We start from the raw sequence: 19,085 nt of genomic DNA on the forward strand, positions 1-19,085 counted from the left end.
CCAGAGTTCCTACTCTATGCAACAACAAGGTCTATCAAGTTAACAAAGAGCTTGTAGGTGGTCATCACATCGCACCACCTATAGCCAATATCCAAGTTTAACAAAGAAAAAATAACCATCACCATAGGATGGAGGGAAAAACAAAAAAAAACTAGACACCAAGAGGCCACTAAGTGACATTATTTTTTCTTTCCCTTTCCATCAAGAAGGACTTTATTAGCCCAATCTTCAGCAAGGAAATTGTAAAGAAGCTTCAAGTCCTCCTTCCCTAGACCCTCCTCCTCTGACTCATGAGCTAGAAGCTAGAGAGTGGTCATAGCCACATGGGTCACCTTTAAAGTGAACTTTGAGAAGAGGGTGAATCCCTCCTCTAGTGCAATGCACTTGTCCTTCACCTTCTGCAACTCTTTATGGGTAAAAGCCTTATCCTTCACAATGCCTAGCTCTAGGGTCCTACTATAGTTCACCAGAGAGTTTCTTTTATCCTGCACATCCAAATTATTAGTGGGCGCCCTTATAGGAGATGAGATAGTATGTGGGGAGGTTTTTTCAAGTTAGGTCCGGGGTTATCCTGGTTAATAGTAGAAGGCATGGTGATGGTAGCATAAATATACATGGGGTCTTGTGTGTGTGTGTGTGGGGGGGGGGGGGGGGGGGGGGGGGTTGTCCTTTGTAAGGTTCTCCACCTCAAAATACCAAGTTTCATTGACCGTGTTGTCCCACTTATCCACCTCTTTATCAGTCTCCTCCTTTCCCTTTTCTTGACCATCACATGAGAGCTTATCACTCTCCTCTGAATTGGTGTCTTCCTCCTCTTCCTCCTAAGAGTGACTAGCCTTTTGTTTGTATCTACCAAGGGTATTGGCTAATCTTATTGACCTTCTTCTCCCACAAATTTCATCATTGAAATCCCCAATTTCCACCTCCACTCTCTTATTAATTTTAAAAATTTTACTAGTAGTTAGCTCCAAGGCTAGGGTTTTGTTTTTCCTATCCTTAATAGGGGTTTGGCTAGGTGAGGGTTGAGGAGTAGGAGCACAGCTACCCCCAACTAACTCAAGATGAAGGGGGGCCTAGAGGGAAGGAGATTATCAATAGAAATCACACAGGAAGGGCAAAGGGCCAGGTGAAACTGAAAAAGATGAAACACTAGCCCTTGGTATAAGATGGTGAAGTTAACCCCTTTCTTCTTTTTCTCCCTAACATCCATCACAATTTCTTTAAGGGCATGAATTAGAAAGAATGGAATGCATATAAATTCCCTATTATGAAAATGATTAAGCAAAAGGAAATAGTAAAAATAACACACACTGTGTCTACCTTCTAGGGTGAGATACTTCATAGTGATTAGATACACATCATCCTAGGGCTCTAGAAGCTTATCTCTCCTAAAACCACCACAATACCAGTTTGGAGCCTCATTGCCTCCGAAGAAACTAGTTAGGCCAGCTTCATCTGCCACCTTTGTGACCTTCTACCATTTCCTACCACTTATTTCCAAGTCCATCACCATAGCAATGGAATCTTCATTCACTTGAAAGGTGATGCCATTGATAGTAACCTGCCTATCCTTCTAGCTCTAGATGAATTATTGGGAGTGATTCTCATCATAACTAGCCATGGCCTACATCTAAGGGACAAACCCTCCGTCTTTTAGCATAATCCAAGTACCTTGTCTTTTAGAAAAATCTTCTATCTTCGTGGGCTTCAGTCTGTTAAGGTCCCCACCCATGATACCTCATTCATCAAAAATATCTTCTTCCACAATCTTGGTAATTTTCATTTGCACCTAGAAAATCATAGAGGTAGAGATAAAAAATTGTATCCAATGGTTAAAATGCCTTTCTCCTTACTCTTCACAAGGATGTAAAATGTAGAATGTACATGCCAACTTAAATCATTATTAATGGGAATGCATATAATCTACATGTAATATCTTAATGATTTGGCAATAATCATAAATACAACTTTTTTCATAATCATCCCATACCACCAACAAATGATGGCACTAAAATTGAAGCCATGGCTATTAATTTCATCCCCTTTTCCGTGCCCTTGCGTGAAACAAACCACATTTTTGATCAACGTGAAATGTCTTGTCAAATTCAAAGCAATCTTAACCATCATTATTATAGAAAGGCCACCAAATTTGTCCATTCTCCAAAATTGGATAGTCATGAAGCATATTTTAGAGTAGTCTTTTCCCTACTAATAAGGGAATTTATATGATCTAGAAACAACTCAATACTTTTCTAGCTTTTTATATTCACGAGATCAAAGCCCATCCATACTAGAGCATCAACCAACGTATTGCCTTCCCCTTAAGTGTGTTGTAATTAATAATGGTTAAGAGATGCTAGATGTCCCCCATGATGTCATCAAGAGCCCAACCAAGTTTAATGTTCCTTTTGACAGAGTATATGATGAGTTTAGAGTCACTTTCAATGGTTAATTTCATTTTTCAACACACCTCCAATTGTCACCTGACCACCAGTTATTGCACCATCGAAGTTGAGTTTGACAGTATGCAAAGAGTGTGGGATCCAATGAGTATTTTTTCTTGCCAAAAATTTTGAGTTGTCAAATAACTAGAAGTTGGGAAGAATATTCTACATCCCAACAATTTCCTCCTCCTTCCTACTCAGGGTTCCTGTGCACTTTGTACTTAACCACCAACACATTCTTCATGATGATTTTTCTCAATATCTCTCCCACAACCTCCTCATCCTAGAAGACCCGAATATCCTTATCCTTCTCGATGCCCCAATAGACATGTGGGGGAGGAGGTTCCAAAGGATTTTGAGATAAGGGTGGTAGAATGAGAAGTTCCAATTTTTCATGAATTGTTCCATGCCTCTATTCATGACCCAAGCCAGTGGGAACATATTCCATATGAAGGACCAAACCTTTAAAGTGTAGGGTCATTCAAGAAATAGATGCACTATGCTTTCTTCTTCATCCTTACCAAGGTAGCATCTATTAGTAATCAATATGCCTCTCTTTCTTAGGTTTTCAGTAGTAAGGATCTTGTTGTGCATGATTGTCCACCATAAGAAGTTAACTTTTAGAAACAACTGACAATTTAGATCTTTCTCCAACTGATGGAAGTCAAATTATTTTCAAATATAAGATGATAAGAAGAATTAACTAAGAAATAACCATTACTCTTCATATCCCAAACCACCTCCTTGGGATGATTATGCAAGGGGAATAGGTGGTGACTTAACATAGCCTCTAACTCTTTAACTAGCGGGTCCTCACTCTTCAGAAGATTCACAGTAGATAAGCTTTTTCACTTCCTTTGGTCATCAATATAGTCCTCCAACTTCACCCCCACTATATTTTTCAATGGTTCCTAGAGGCCATTGAATTTTCTATAAATTAGTGGTTCCCCCCTAACCAGTTGTCCTCTCAAAATCTTTTTTTTACCATTGCCAACCAACCATCTAACTCCTTTCCTCAAGAGCGACTTGTTCTTGAGGATGCTGTTCCAAACCTTAGAGCCACTAGGCAGATCATTATTGAGGAGGTTATATCTAAAATGGGTGTTGACTAGGTATTTGGCCCTCGTGATACTTCCCCAACTTGTCTTGTTATCCACTAATTGCCAACCCATTTTAGTGAGTGGAGCATTATTCATATAAGCTATTCTTCTAATACTCAACCTCCCTTTATCCCTGGGTTTGAAAAGAATGTCCCAATTGACAAGGTTCTATTTGTTTCTCTCCTTCGTGCTAGACCAAATGATATTCCTTTGAAATCTTTCAAGTTTTTCTACCATACACTAATTAATCTTAAACAGGGAGAGAAAATTGATTGGTATTCCCTGTAGAGCCACCACCAGGAGTTAAAGTTTTCCTACATTGCTAAGTAATTTTCCCTTCCACCTAGAAAGCTTTTTTTGCATCTGTTCCAGTATAGTATTCCAATAAGTGTTGAGACATCCTTGATTGTTAGGGGAATCCCAAGGCAAGGTTTTGGGAGGATCTAAGAGTGGCAACCCAAAATATTTTTCACTTTAACCTGCAAAACCTCAGGGAAGTTAAAAAAATAGACCTTACTCTTAACTAGATTAATTTTTTGACTTGAACAACTCTCATAATTGGTGAGGAGGGTTCTCCAAGCTCTAGCCACTTGGATGAATGTCTCACCAAAGAGGAAAGTATCATCCAATTTTTTTTGGATAACCTCTAGCGGTAGAGTAGTAGTAGGTTTGATACCTTTCAATTCACCCAACTTAGCCAATCTGCAAATGGACCTTCCTAACATTTCAGCCACCATGATGAAGAGGTAAGGGGAGAAAGGGTCACCCTGTTTGAGGCCACAACTAGTATCAAAGTTTCCCAAGGGGGTCCCATTGAGCAACACCTCATAATGAGTGGTTTCCACCATACATTTTATGACATTCACCATGTCCCATCTGAACCCCACCTATTCCATAACTTCATACAAAAAAGTCCAATTGACTCTATCATGGGCCTTTGAGATATCATGTTTAAGGGCCATGCTCGATCTTCAACTTTTCTCCATGGAGTGGATAATTTCATGGGTAGTAGTCACAAGATCAAGAATTTGGCAACCTGGGACAAACCCCTTATGGGGGCTCCCAATTACCCTATCTAGGAGGGGTCTAATCCTGTTAACCAGCACCTTAGAGAATACTTTATGTATGGTATTACAAAGAGGCTAGTTGGTCTAGAATCTCTTATTTTTATGGGAGTTTGTATCTTAGGCATGAGAACAATAAAGGTTTTATTGATCCTTCTTAGCATTTTCCTAGTTCTAATCATGTCTCTAGTGGCCCAACTTAGCTCATTCTTAATCACTTTCTAGAACTATTGGAAGAAGGATGGTGGGAAGCCATTAGGACCTAGAGCTTTGAAGGCTTTCATTGAGAACACATCATTCTTGACCTCCTCTTTTGAGACTTTTTCCTTAAGCTTATCATTCTCCTCATTCCCCAACATTGTTGGGATGCTATTTAGCATAGTGCTCTTGATATTATTGTTATACCTCTTGTCCTCCTCCTTATAGGCATTCATGAAGAACTAAACCACATGTATTCCCATTTCCTTTTGCTCCTTCAAGGTCCTTCCTCCATCCTCTTCTAGGGAGGTAATGGCATTTCATTTTTTTTGATTCTAAGTAGATCTATGGAAAAAAGAGGCATTCCTATCTCCTTCAGTTAGCCAAGAAATACTAGATCTTTTCTTCCAAAAGACCTCCTCCTTGTTGATAGTTTCTTTCCATTTTATCATGTAGTGTTCTTCCTCTTGAGTGGTAGCCTCAATAACATCCCTCACTATCATTGCCACTTGTAGCTACTTGAGCTCCTCCTCTAAATCTCTTTTAATTTTAAACACATCCCCAAAGGATCTCTTTGCCCATTCCTTTACATTCCTCCTAACATTATCCAATTTCTAGGTCATTCTAAACATAGCTATCCCATCCACTTTGATATTAAACCATTCTGCCACTTTATTTCTGAAGTCTAGGTGGGATTGCCACATAATTTCATACCTAAAAGGCTTAGGCCCACTCACAATTTTATTCTCCCAATGGAACATGATCGGGGAATGATTAGAAATGGTTCTTGATAGATTAACCAGGGATGAGGGGATGATGTGAGGCCAGTCCCTTGGAAAAAAGAGCTGATCCAACCTCACTTGAATTAGTTCCTATCCCTTCCTATTATTGGTCCAAGTAAAAGGGTTACCTTGTAGGTCAACATCCAGAAGATCATGGGAGTCAATGAAATGCAAGAGATCTTGCATTCTTTCTAAGAAGTCATTATTCCCCCAAGATTCTCTAATGGTTATAAAGGGGTGTTAAAATCACCCATACACATTATACTTTTATCATTCATATTGCCCACAACTCTTCCCACCCTTTCCTAGGTATCACTTCTTCCCACTTGAGTATTCAGGGCATAAAAAAATCACAAGATTCCACACCATTTTGTCATTACTAAACTCTATAATCATAAAGTTCTTTTCTTTATGGATCTCCCTACCTGTCAGGACATTGGAGGCCCCCTCCACCTCTGAATGGGAGAAAGAAACACCCAAGCATAACTTATTAGCCAACTTGATGAAGTTTTGGTCAGACATCTTAGTTTCCTAAATGAGAATATAATCTACCTTTTCAACTAGAATACATTTTTAAAGAGCATATTATTTCTATGAGTTGGTCAAGCCCCTAATGTTATAGGAAAGGAATTTGATTTCTTACCTTTCTTGATTGTCTCCAGTGTAAGTTGTCTTTCACTAGCCACCTCCCTTGCTACTTGCTTAGTTTGAGTTGTTCTACTATTAGGAGGACCCACAATATTAGCTCCCCTCACATATGGTTTCTTTCCACCCCTTGTTTTCCTCTTCAAGAATTCCCACTCTCCCATAACACCTTGAGGGGAGGAGGGATTTGAGAGGGCCATCCTTTCCTCAGCCTCCTCAATACTTTGCATGACTTTGGTTGTAACTTCCTCCAGAGTCACCAATTTGAGCCTTTTCGAGGTAACATTCCCGCAAGAGGGCACCACCAAGGGTCCCAATTTCACCTTCCTCCAAAACCTAGTTAGCAATATCTCCTCTCGTCACTGGGGATTGTAGAAGGTCATCAATCTGCTTCCTAAATGGGTATTCCTCCATAATTGTTCCTTCCTTGTTTCGACACTTGGCACCAAGACTAGCTAGTGAGCCTTCCTAGCCATATATTTCTCTTTTCTTTCCTCAATAATTAGGCCTTCTTGGTTAATCTCCTTACTCTTAACTACATTGTCATGGGAGGTTGAAGATTCCCCCTGTATAGTAGGAGACTTAATTATTCTGGGAGAGTCCATGTTTTTCTTGTCCTTCTGAGGTGGAGTGTTATAATCCATCAAAACATGGCCAAACTGCCCACATTTTTGACAATAAAGACAAGCATTCTCATACTCGATAGGCTTGACCCTCTTCCCCCATTTAGTAGACAATGTGACTATAGTTAGGAGAGCCCTATTAATGGTAACATTCACACAAAATATAGCATATGAAAGTCTAGATTTATTCAACGTTACCTAGTTTGCAACTACAAAATGACCAAAAGTATTCCCAATACATCTCAAAATCTTTTGATCCCAAAAATCCAGTAGTAGTCCTAGAAAATAGATCCACACTAGGGTCAAGCTTTGGAGCTCTAGGCTCCTGATGAAACTAGGGTCTTATCCAGGGCCAGACAGTGTTTTCCATAGTACCATGTTCTAGAAAGGATAGTCACCATTTCCTCTGCAATCGTGAACCAAATGTAGAATAGGCCACTAGGCATAGTTGAGACATAAACACTACCCTTCATAGACCATTTTTGGGCCACCCACTTCCTGGTCATCTCAATCATTGGCCTGAAAGAAATGAATCTCCCCACAACATAATGTTTAAGGGAGGCAACAACATTATCCATGACACTATCCGAGAAGGAGATTTTTGGTCTAGTAACACTATAAGTGTCTTTGGGATCCTCCAATTTGGGGTTCCCCTCCTTACCACCAACAAGTGCATCTTTCCACCCTTTATTGGAGTTGAGGGGAGAGGTTGTGGACCCAATTTTCTTCCGAGTAGAATCAACTTTGGAATCCAAAGAAGGGGGATCAGGAGTGTTGACATAACCAGACACAAAATCCCACAAAGGGGGGGAACACCTTGTTGCAGCTCCAACACTATGTGCAAATTTGGGCACACTGGTGCCTCCAATAGGCTTGGGCCCTCGAGGGCCATGAAAATTCAAAATTCAAACTAGGTAGTGAGCAGGAAAGTTACAGAGCAGTTATTCAACATGTTATATTGTTAATATGCTATGTAAATATAATTTATTTTCCACTAAATTAATATTTTAATGAAATTAAATTAACATGTGCTAACTAAATCACTTAAAGCCATCAAAAGAAAACCTTTTTCAAGTCATTACATGTATAATCCATCAAAAGTGGACCTTTTTTATGCCATTGCATGTAGAATTCAAATTAGAATGTAAAGTCACTCAAAGGTGGACCTTTTCAATGTCATTGCATGTAAACTCATGTACAATGTTCAATGACATAAAAAGGATGAGCTTGATAACTTAAATATGTTATTGCACCAAAAAGTTGAATTTTCACTTAAAACATGCATATGCCTCCAAAAGGTGAGTTTTTAAACTAAAGACATGTTTTAAAATATGTAGTGACCACTAAAAGGTACATTTTGCATCTTAGTGAGTTTTTAAAACATGCTTTTGCCCCCAAAAGGTGTGTTTTGCATTATGGCATATTTTTAAAATATGCATTAACCATAAAAAGGTGTGTTTTACTTTAAAAACTCATGTTCATGCCCTTCCAAAACCAATTTTGGAGAAAACACATGCAAAGAGCTCTCAAGAACCCATTTTTGAGGATTTTGATTGATTTCCTTCATGGATTTTCTTGAAATTTTCTCCAATAGGGTCATTTTTTCCAATCCATGGGTTTTCAAACAATGAATGGTGAGTTTTATTACTAAAAAAATATTATTTTTAAACTCCTTTCAAGGGCATTTTTTGGAGGAAATCACTAAAAATCCATCATTTTGGCTCATGTTTTGGCAAGAGGAGGATTCATTTTGGCATTTCTAGTGATTCTCATTGCATCTTGCCTCATATTTGGGTATTTTAAAGCCAAAACATTTTTGTTGAATGCAGTGGAGAATCACATTTTTTTCAAAAATGTCCCATGTTCATGCCAAAGCCAAAAATGTTGGGATCTTGAGCTATTTTAGGGCACATTTTTGGCATTGGCCATTAAAAATGTCTCTTTTACTACCCTTTATGGATTTTTCTTGCAAATTTTGAAAGGGTCCAAGTTTATTGAAGAAGTTTTCAATATTGGAGCTTTTCTCTCCATCATTTTTGGCACTTAATTATCATGTAAGTGGACATATTCTTTCTTGCTATTAAATTTGTGCTTATCTTATTGATTTTATGCATATTTTTGCTTGATGGTTGTCACTTGTTGAAATTGATGCTATGGAAAGTATATTTTTCCTTTTAAAATGATGAAATGGTCCATTTTCATGTTTTTGGTTTTTTCCCAAACTTCAAATATCAGAATTGCATATTGAAGTGCTTTGGTTGTTGACATGTTTTAGTCATTTTCCAAAGGTACATTTTTTGTTGTTGAAGTTTTTGTGTTTTGTGTGCTTTATTTCTAGTTTTCTCCACTTTGGAGAAGTTACAAGTTCTTTCCCAAGAGCTTCTTCACATTTCATTTCACTCGATCTTCTATTTCATGTGAAAGTGTCATAACATTTTGTTTTCATCTTCCATGTCACAACACTTTGCATCTCATTCATCAAATGTGATTACATGTTTTACATCTCATCCACCATCCACACATGCATGTAATCTCAGTTTCCCCTTCCATTTCACTCATCTAACTTTTTGTATCCACTCACATGACATGATTACATGAAAAGCCTTACATGTAATTGCATCTCCAAAATCCATTTTTTTGACTTAAAGTCACTTTTTTGAAAAGTCATAAAATGTCATGTGCATGTTTTCTCATGTACTTTGACTTCACTTTTCCACCAAGATGACTATAAAGTTCATTTCACCTCAAGCTACATTCCATTTTTGTCCCTCCATATGCACTCATGCCTCCATGAGAAAATACAAGTTTTGTTACTTTCTGTGTCTTTCCACATTCCACATCTCATTTGTTATCCAAACTTACATGTAATGCTCATCTTCCATCCACATTCACATCTTATCTCACTTTACATCCCTTATTACATGTTGCACTTGTTGGTATTTTTTTTGTTGCACCAAAATCTTGAGCTATCAATGAACATCACAAACACTAGACTTACCTAGATCCATGAGAGGTGGTTAAGCCATGCCACAAACCCCAAAGGAGGTGCTAACCACCAAGTCAAACAATCTCCCCCTCAACACCAACTGAGGGTTTTGCACCAACAAAATGAAGGAGACCTCTTGAGATTCATACCTGTGACCCAAGGCTCTAATACCAATTGTTGGTATGTTTTCTATAGGACCAAAAGCTTGAGCTATCAATGAATGTCACAAACACCAAACTTACCTAGATCCATGAGAGGTGGTTAAGCCATGTCATGAACCCTGAAGGAGGTGTTGACCACCAAGCCAAAAACACTTATATGTAATCCATTTTCCATGTAATAACATCTTCAAAACCTAAGTCACATTTTTAAAAATTAGCAATCTTCATTCGCACACATTCCCATGCATTCTACCTTCACACATACCCATCTTCTTCCATTTCCCACCTTTGTAACACTTCATTCTACATTTCATTTACATTCACATTTCATCTCCATTCACTACATATGTATATGATTTCTCTTTTGAGATCATTTAATCGGATCTCCAAAGTTTCAAATATGTACTCAAATATTTTTTGTTTATCAAGAATCAACTTGTATGGTGATTTCCTCTGATGATGTGTTTATCTTTTGGGATTTTTGTGTTACAGCACAAGTGCAAGAGATGCCCTTTGATGGCCTAATTTTCTAATTACCCAAAATTTTCAAAATACCTGTGCAAATTAGGAAATTCTATGTCTAGATTGCCTAGAATTTCAAAAAAAATTGTCATTCATGTTCAAACCCTAGGGCTTTGCCTTGTCCTTTGTTTCATTAGGGTTTTAGGTTTTAACATTTTTGAAGAAGGCTACATAAAAACCATGCATATTCTTATATCCCTAAGTTTTTGGCTATTTATCCCTTTTATTTTCCTTGCCTCTAACATGTATTTCAAGTCACAATGTTGGGACTGCTTTGGTCGCAACATCATCCCTTTTCCCCTACTAACAATTGGTGAAGTGCAATTATGCAAAATGGTTACATTTCATAGTTTGAATGGTTTTGCAATGTCTAGGGCTCATGGTGCAGTTTGTGGGGCAATGAGGTAATCAACCTAGTGATGTGGCATTTCAATGTTAGGATGATGTGACATACAAGCAGTTTCTAATTGGATAGGATACTAACATTAACTGAAGGAAAGCTTCAATTTTTCATGACTACTAGATGATCCAAATCTATGACTGTTGCTTTCTCTCAAAATGAAGTTGCAAGCTTTTTCACTAAAGCAAGAGTACGAGAAGCAGACACATGTCCTTGTGGGCCTAGATGATGAAGCCAGAGAAGAGATAGATAAATTGCATGTTGACATGTGGCACACTCCAGGAAAGTTGAAAAGTCAATAGGAAAAGGTATAGTTTAGGTTTCAAATGGTATGATCTACAAAGTAAGTGCATGTTCATTCAATATTTCTCAACCATGAAGGAAATGGGTTATGATCTTACGCTTAGTCGTGAGATCATAAGATAATGAAAATGGTCCTAAGATGTTACGATCAGCCGTGTAATTGGAAGGGTCAAAGTGTGTTAGGATGTTATGATGTTGTCATAAGATTAGAAGGTTAGAATGCATAGTCTAAGATGTTGCGCTTTGTCATGTGGTCTCTTTTTCATATGGTCATGTGATCATAGGATCGTGAGGGTAGGAAATGGCATGTTAAAGTTAGGCTATGATCTTATGATAGTCAGTGTGTCATCAAATCATGAAGGAAGAAATGATGGCTTGCGACCATACGATAAGATTGGGTGATCGTAAGATCATAAGTTTATGATGAAAAGGTAATGTGTTGGACCCCAACCTTACAAAAAGGGGGTTATTGTGACATTATATATGATTTCAACATGCTTTCCAAAGCTATGATGGGCTGGCGATTGTAAGATCATAGGAGTAAAACTGAAGATGTTCGATGACACGATAAGGCATGATCGTAAGACTATAAGGGTCAATGTGATAATGTAAGGTGGGGCTAGGAGCATAAGGAAGGAAAATGTGCAAGTGCTGATTTAGAGTCCTGATCTTATGATGAGTAGTGTGGTCATAAGGTCTCAAGTGGAAGATAGGAAGGTTACAAGGCAATGATGGCAGGATGATCATAAGATCGTAAGGTGACTGTAAGTTGCGATGTTATGAGGATAAGATGATATGACAATTGCTTCATCACAAGATCTTACGGATAAAAGGTTTGGGTTTTGACCTTATGAAGTGCAGTGTGTCATAAGATCATGAACATATAATATGAAGGTTCTCAATGCTACGACAATAGAAAAGATGAATGCTATCATGTGATCATAAGAGATAAGAGATGGAGCCGCGATGTTACAATAAGATGTGTTGTAACATCATAGGGGTTGAAACATTGACTATCAAAGATACAAAATGGTCTAGCTAGCCACAGTTGTAAGATCATATAGCAGATGAAAATGGAATAAGATGTTACATCAAAGGAATGTTAAGGATGATCTTAAGATCGTAAGAGGATTATAGGGTATATTTCCATGTCATAATAATTGGGTATCGTATGATTGTAGAAGCTATTTCTAGAGCTTATGATGCTACAATAAAGGATTAATTTATGATGATCATAAGATTGTAGAGCCAATGCTTCCCTCAAAGATGATACGAAGGGCTTTCTTCCTCTAGTGTATCATGAGATCATGATATCATGAGATTGAGAGTTAAAAGGGTTCAACAGAATTTCAAATGATAGTTCATGGATCTCACTTGGTAGTCAAATAGGGTTTGAGCCTAAGCTGGCAAATAAAATATTAAAATATAATGCAGAAAAAAAGCATGGCGTAGGTCAGCACCGAAAAGAAGGATGGGTTGGTTGCTCAAGCAACAAAATTTTGACAAGGATCGAATTTTCTTATGGAGTAAGGATATGGTGGAAATTAGATAGGATCATTTTTGCAAAATGACCACCACTAAGGAAGTAAATATTTTGAACATAGTTATAGAGGTAGTTGAGAATTTTTGTGATTGAAGGTAGAAGAAGACAAACCAAATCAAGTTGCGAACTCCTATAGCAAGTTCCACGATGTCAATTTAGCAACCATTGTCTTAGTTTCATGTTGATGTAAGGAATTATTGACATTAAGGTCAAATTGTTTTTATTAGTGACTCACATTTAGTCAATTGGTTAAGCTACTACCAAGCTTATAGTTGCTACCAAGCTTATCTTCTAGTTTGTAGTGTTAACCAAGTGCTATAGAAACTACCAAGCTAAGTAGTCTATGTATATAGTAGTTACCAAGCTATATAGTTGATACTGAGTTATATAGTTTTAACCAAGTTCTATAGTTGCTACTAAATTACTAAATTCTAGAATCTTTACTTAGTGTATGGTAAGCAGTATCTATCGAGTTGATCAATTTCAGTGCTAAGCAAGTTTCATAGTGTTAATCAAATTGCACACTATCAACCATGCTCTCAGGTGTCTACTGAGCTCTTAGTATCAGTGATGTGAATCTAGTGTTGACTGAGCCAAGATGTGTCAACCAAGTGATTTAGTTCATGCCAAGATTGCATTGTTAGTGTTAACCAAGCCATGTAGTGTCAACCAAGTGATTCAGTTTATATGTTGAGTTTCACAGTGTTTACAAGTCTCAGAGTGTTGATCGAGTTCAAGCTACTTCAAAGTGGTCAGTATGGACCAATATTTTGCATCTATCAAACTCATGATGATGCCAAGTGTTGAAAATGGTTACCAAATATCAGAACATCATTGAGTTTGTCTTTAGAACCCAAGTGCCAACAGTTGGGCCAACTTTGTGATTTTTATGGAAACTTGTATTGTAGCCAACTCTAATGAGTTGTGATTTGGATTTCTATATATGTAATGAATTATATCATATCTATAAAAAAAGTATGAAGTGAATATTAAGAGTGAAAGTATGAATTGATAAGGCTACAAGAAACATAAGGGACAACAAAGATTTATCTATCACAACAAGGTGATCTTTATATTTTAAAGAAATCTTAACTAGAAAATCAAAGTTGCAGATCAGAGATCAACCATTGGTTCATCCTAATAGGTGTATCGGTTAAATCCTTTAACATGGTAGACTTAACAATCTTCGTCAAATCTCTTTTTCGAGTGCATACTTCATTGTATATTTTGTAAATCCTTTCACAAGATGGACCTAGTAGTTCTTATTGCTCCTAATAGGGTAGATCATCAGAAGTGATCAATTGTAAGTCTTAACAAGACAACTTATACTGTAGTACTAAAGCTTGTGGGTATCATCCCCACCCCAGTTTTACTTTCTATTTGGAAGGTTTCTAGGTCACCATATCTTGTGTGAAAGTGTTATGCATGTTTTACTGCTTTCATTATTTCATGCATGCAATTAGATTAGAATATTATATGAAGGATAAATTGGTGAAATAAGTCAAAGTTTTATTGGTTCCTAATTCACCCCTCCCCTTTTAGTAACCTTTTCTATCTAATATTTCCAACAATTGGTATCAGAGTATTTGGTTCTCTGAGAAGAAGTTTAACAAATTGAGAAAAGATGAGAGGCAATGGAGGTATACAAGCTAGAAAAGACTATTGAGAATGACATGTTGGATTTGGAATTGGCTATTGGAAATCTGAGAAAAGTAAAGGAGCATCTTTCTCAATCTTTGCAAAGAAGGAAAGAATTGGTAGAACAAACAAATGACAATATCTACATTGAAGAAAGAATTGAAGACATATGTCCTAAAAGAAACTCTAATGAAGATGGTGAAGAAATCAAAGATCTACTTGAGAAGAATCTTACTCTCCAAGAAGAAGTAAGAAAGATGAAAAGAGAACAAGAAATCCAATCAGTCAAACTATGTGAAGTCATGGAACAAAAGGATAAAGCCATAGAAGAGATAGAAGAAAAGAACAATGAAATCAATCAACTATCCATTCAACAAGTAGATTTTATTGATCAACTCATTGGTGCAAATGAAGAACTCATGAATCTAAGATCAGAGAATGAAAGATTATAGAGTCAATTAAACACTGAAAAGAAAACCAATGAGAAGGTAATGAAATCTCAAGAAAGCATGAATCATTTGAATGAGCAAAATCAGTATAGACACAAAGGCAAAGAAGGATTAGGTTATATAGAAGAAGAAGAATCATCTAAGCAAGGAGATCAAAAGAAAAAAAGGCCTACTTGAAATCATTGTGGTAAGATAGGTCACACATCAAAAAAATGTTGGAGCAATAGAAAACCAAGATTCAATGGAAAGTATTACAATTGAAATAAACATGGACATAGAGCAAGTGAATACAAGGAGAAATCTAAGTTTGAAAGAAAATGTTCTAGTTGCAATAAACAAGGACATAAATCCTAAGGGTGCAAAACTAAGAAATTGAATCTAGTAGAAAAAATTGTAAAAGCTATATTTGGATGGGACTACAACACATGGTGTAGATGCCACTACTATGGAGAATTTGGGCACATTAGAGAAAATTGTGTGAAACACCACATGAGGAAAATAGACACCACTAAAAGATGTTTCATTTGTAGAGAACTTGGACACATTGCCAAGAATTGTATGAACACTGGAAGTGTTGAAGATGAAAAGAAATCCAAAGCTAACAATATCAAAAAGCAAATGAAACAACAATGGTTGCCAAAGTGCCCTGAAAATGGAAGTCCTAGTCCTGAAGTAAATGTCTCTCAAGATTTGGGTGACTCAAGCATTTCAAATTGAATTCCTAAAGGAATAACTAGAACTGAGATTATGAAGCAAACATCTTTCATCAATTCTAGCCAGCTAGAAGAAACGATCCATACCAGCATTCAAGATGCTCAAGGATCACTGAGTGTATGTGAAGATTCAAGACCTTACCAAGCTAGGTTAGGTTGCAAGATCCTACCAAGCAAGATCAGGTTACACTAAAGTATTATGTGTAGACTCTAATTTTTTGAAGACTCTACCGACCAACATTGAGACTGTCGAGCTATGAATGTGTATTGAGCATTAAAGACAAAACTGAGTGGAAGACAATATGTCACCAAGTGAGTGGTCATACCAAAACATTAATGGCATTTGAAAAGTGAAATTTTTTTAAAAGGAAGAAAATTGAATTGATTTTTCATCGTGAAGTTTTGAGAGCTATTCGCGAAGAGTGATTTCTGTGCTTCCAAGTGATCTATGTGTTTGTTGTTGGAAGAATTCTGAAAGTTTTTGAAACCCTACAAAGATCCTACAAAGAATGGCATCCTCTAGCAATAAAGTGAAGAAGGGATTGGAAATTTTGGTTTGAGGAACAGAATGCAAGCTTCTAGCATTCAAGACTAGTCCAACAATTTTTTGAATCACTCGACCCAACAGGTGCACAATCTCAAATTCCTTCGCAGGTATTACTAGTGCAATACATACACTCTTATTATCACTATTCCATTCAAGGGCTAAGCATACATGAAATGCATGTGACATTGAATTAGTTAAGTGTAAATGACACTCTAAAACTTGAGCATCGACATTTGGAAGAAAAGGGTTTGACGAATATTTCACATATGCCAAGGGATTTTCAGGAAAAATGGATAAGATTCATCCTAAGCTAAGTGCACAATGGAAAGTTATGGTTGGATCAGCCCATTTTGATCACAAGAAAGATGATTCACCAAATCACTAGCCTTCCAATGTTAAGCAAAGCCAACGTGACCAAAACCCTAGGTCAGGCTAAACTAGCAAAGAAAACTCTTGCTGAGTGGGATGACAAAGGAATGAAGATCAATAGAATCACAAACATGGAATTGAAGTTTGGGATTCAAAATCTACAGCTCTAGTCATCTCAACAATGTGCCATGTGAGGTAGTAGATTTGGCCCTCAAGGTGGTGAAAAACAACATGACACTTGAACTTGTCGAGTTGTTATTGAATCAGTTCAATAAGAACATAAGAAGCATCAAAGGTTCCAAGAACAATTTGTGTAAGTCTAGTTCACTCATAACTTGTTTATTTTTATTTGTACAAAAATTCTTCCCTTCTAAAGGTATAGTTTTATGGAGAAAAGATGTACCTATTCTATATCAGATTAATGAATACATAACAGAGATGGGAGAAACTTTGATAGTATTATGGATAATTATTTTGATTCTTTCAAAGAAAAGATGAATAATAGATATAGGATACCAAAGAAACTAGTAGAGGACTACAATGATGATATTTGTTTCATGGTAGACTGTGATAGAATGTATATTCAGGTAGTCAAACCAAGGGTAGCAAGTGTTAAGCCTCTTGAGTATGAGGTTAACATTGATGAGACAAAATATATCATTAAGGATCCACTGAATGAGCCTATGGATCTAAAGGTGCCATAATTTAGAACTTATGAAGAAGATAAGTCTAGTATAGAACTTAAAATTAAGTTTCCTCAAGAAGTTATCAAAGGCAGAAAGAGGATAGCAAAAATGAAACAAGCAAGTTCTACTCTCTTGCTGATAGAGGGAAAAGGAGATGATGTGGAAGAAGATGATGTAGAGGATAAAGAAGAAGAAACTAAGTCTGAGGAAGAAGAGCCTCTAAGGAAAAAAGGTAAGGTTATTATAACTAGGCCTACTAAATCATCCACTATTGTATTCACAAGAAGAGCATCAAAATCTAGAAAGAAGTTGAAGTTTGGAGAAGAGGAAGATGACAACCAAATTGTACTTCTAAAGTCTCCTCCTACACTTCAAGAAAGGATGAAGAAGCTGGAAGAAGGTTTTGGTATGAATAGTTTTAAATTTTTAAAATATGAAACTAGGAACCTTGAGGAGAAGAGGAAAATTGAAGACATTCTATTGTCTAAACTGGGTAAGTGGAAATACTCACCAGATGAGATTTCTCCACAAGTTCTTGATGCACTTCTTCAATCCATCAAGCCAAAATGGGAGAATGCAAAGAAAATATTCATGTACATCTGTGAGTAGACACTAAGACAACTTATGCCACATCTTAGTAATAAGAAGGTGAAAGAAGTTTTATTGGAAAATGAAAAGAAGCTAACACCTAAGTTCAACACATGTCTTGTACTGATGAAAGCCATAGAATTTGTGGTAAAATTTGCCACTACCACATGGAAGAACATATTTCAACTACATCAACTAAGTGACTTTGTTGTTCATGTTGATGAAAAAAATGATGAAGATGAAAAGGATGATGACAATGATGATGAAGAAGATGTGGAAATAGAAGATCTAAATTTGGATGATAAGGAAGAAGAACAGGAATCTACAAAAGAAAGTCTCCCTAAGATACAAAGTATTGAAGAAACTAACCTAGAGAAGATTGTAGTAGTAGTGATGGCCTCATTTCCTCACTCTCTAAGAAAAGATTTAATGCCATCAAGCTTTGAGAAAGCTTTTTCCTAGTTGGTTGTGGTAACCACTGCAACACCAAGCACCCAACCAATCTCTGCATCTGTTCAACTGAGTACTGCATTGACTCAAGTGATCAACACTTCATCTACTGAGTAGCAAGTGCCTTCATCATCAGATCTAAAAATGCAACAACAAGGTATTTCTATTGTCAGTGTAATATCTAATTTTTTTGCTAGCCCCTCAATTTCCACAATTGTTACTATTCCAAATGTGTCAATAGAAAGTACAATGACAGTTGAGAATCAATCTCAACTGAGTACCGAAGTATTAGACAAGGGTAAGAAAATTGTTTCTCCTACTCTAAAAGAAAAGGATGAAGAAGAGGAAAAAGATTTAGAGGAGGATATTGTTATTCCAAACTGGGATATCACTACCCTCACTACTAACAAGATGAACATCCTAGGGAAACTATTGTAGAAGAGAGCTAAGCAACAAATTCTTAGAGAACATCAAAGAATGGAGACACAAGTGCTAGAAGATATAAAAGATATATTTGTAAATGCACTGAGTATAGAGGTTGATAATACACAACCTATTTTAAATAAATTGGAAGAAGTTGTCCAAAAATTCAATGAAGATCTTAATGGACAAGATAAGTTGCTACAGAGAGTAGAAAGGAAATTTGAAAACAAAGTATTGGAACAAGTAGTGCAGAAAATTGCAATAAACTAGGTAGAATTGTCTATTGTTCTTAATACATTGGAAACATTTTCAAATAATGTAACTTCATTATTTAGAAAATTATGTGATACATATATCTTCATCCAAGGGATCAAGGAAAAATTATCTAAGATAGATGAAGATTTGAAGGCAAGTGCACACCAGTTGTCACTTGACCCAAGCTATAGTTTTG

Source organism: Cupressus sempervirens, chromosome 2 (genome assembly GCF_028749045.1).
Source record: "Cupressus sempervirens isolate cs-2001-9-10 chromosome 2, ASM2874904v1, whole genome shotgun sequence".
NCBI lineage: Eukaryota > Viridiplantae > Streptophyta > Pinopsida > Cupressales > Cupressaceae > Cupressus > Cupressus sempervirens.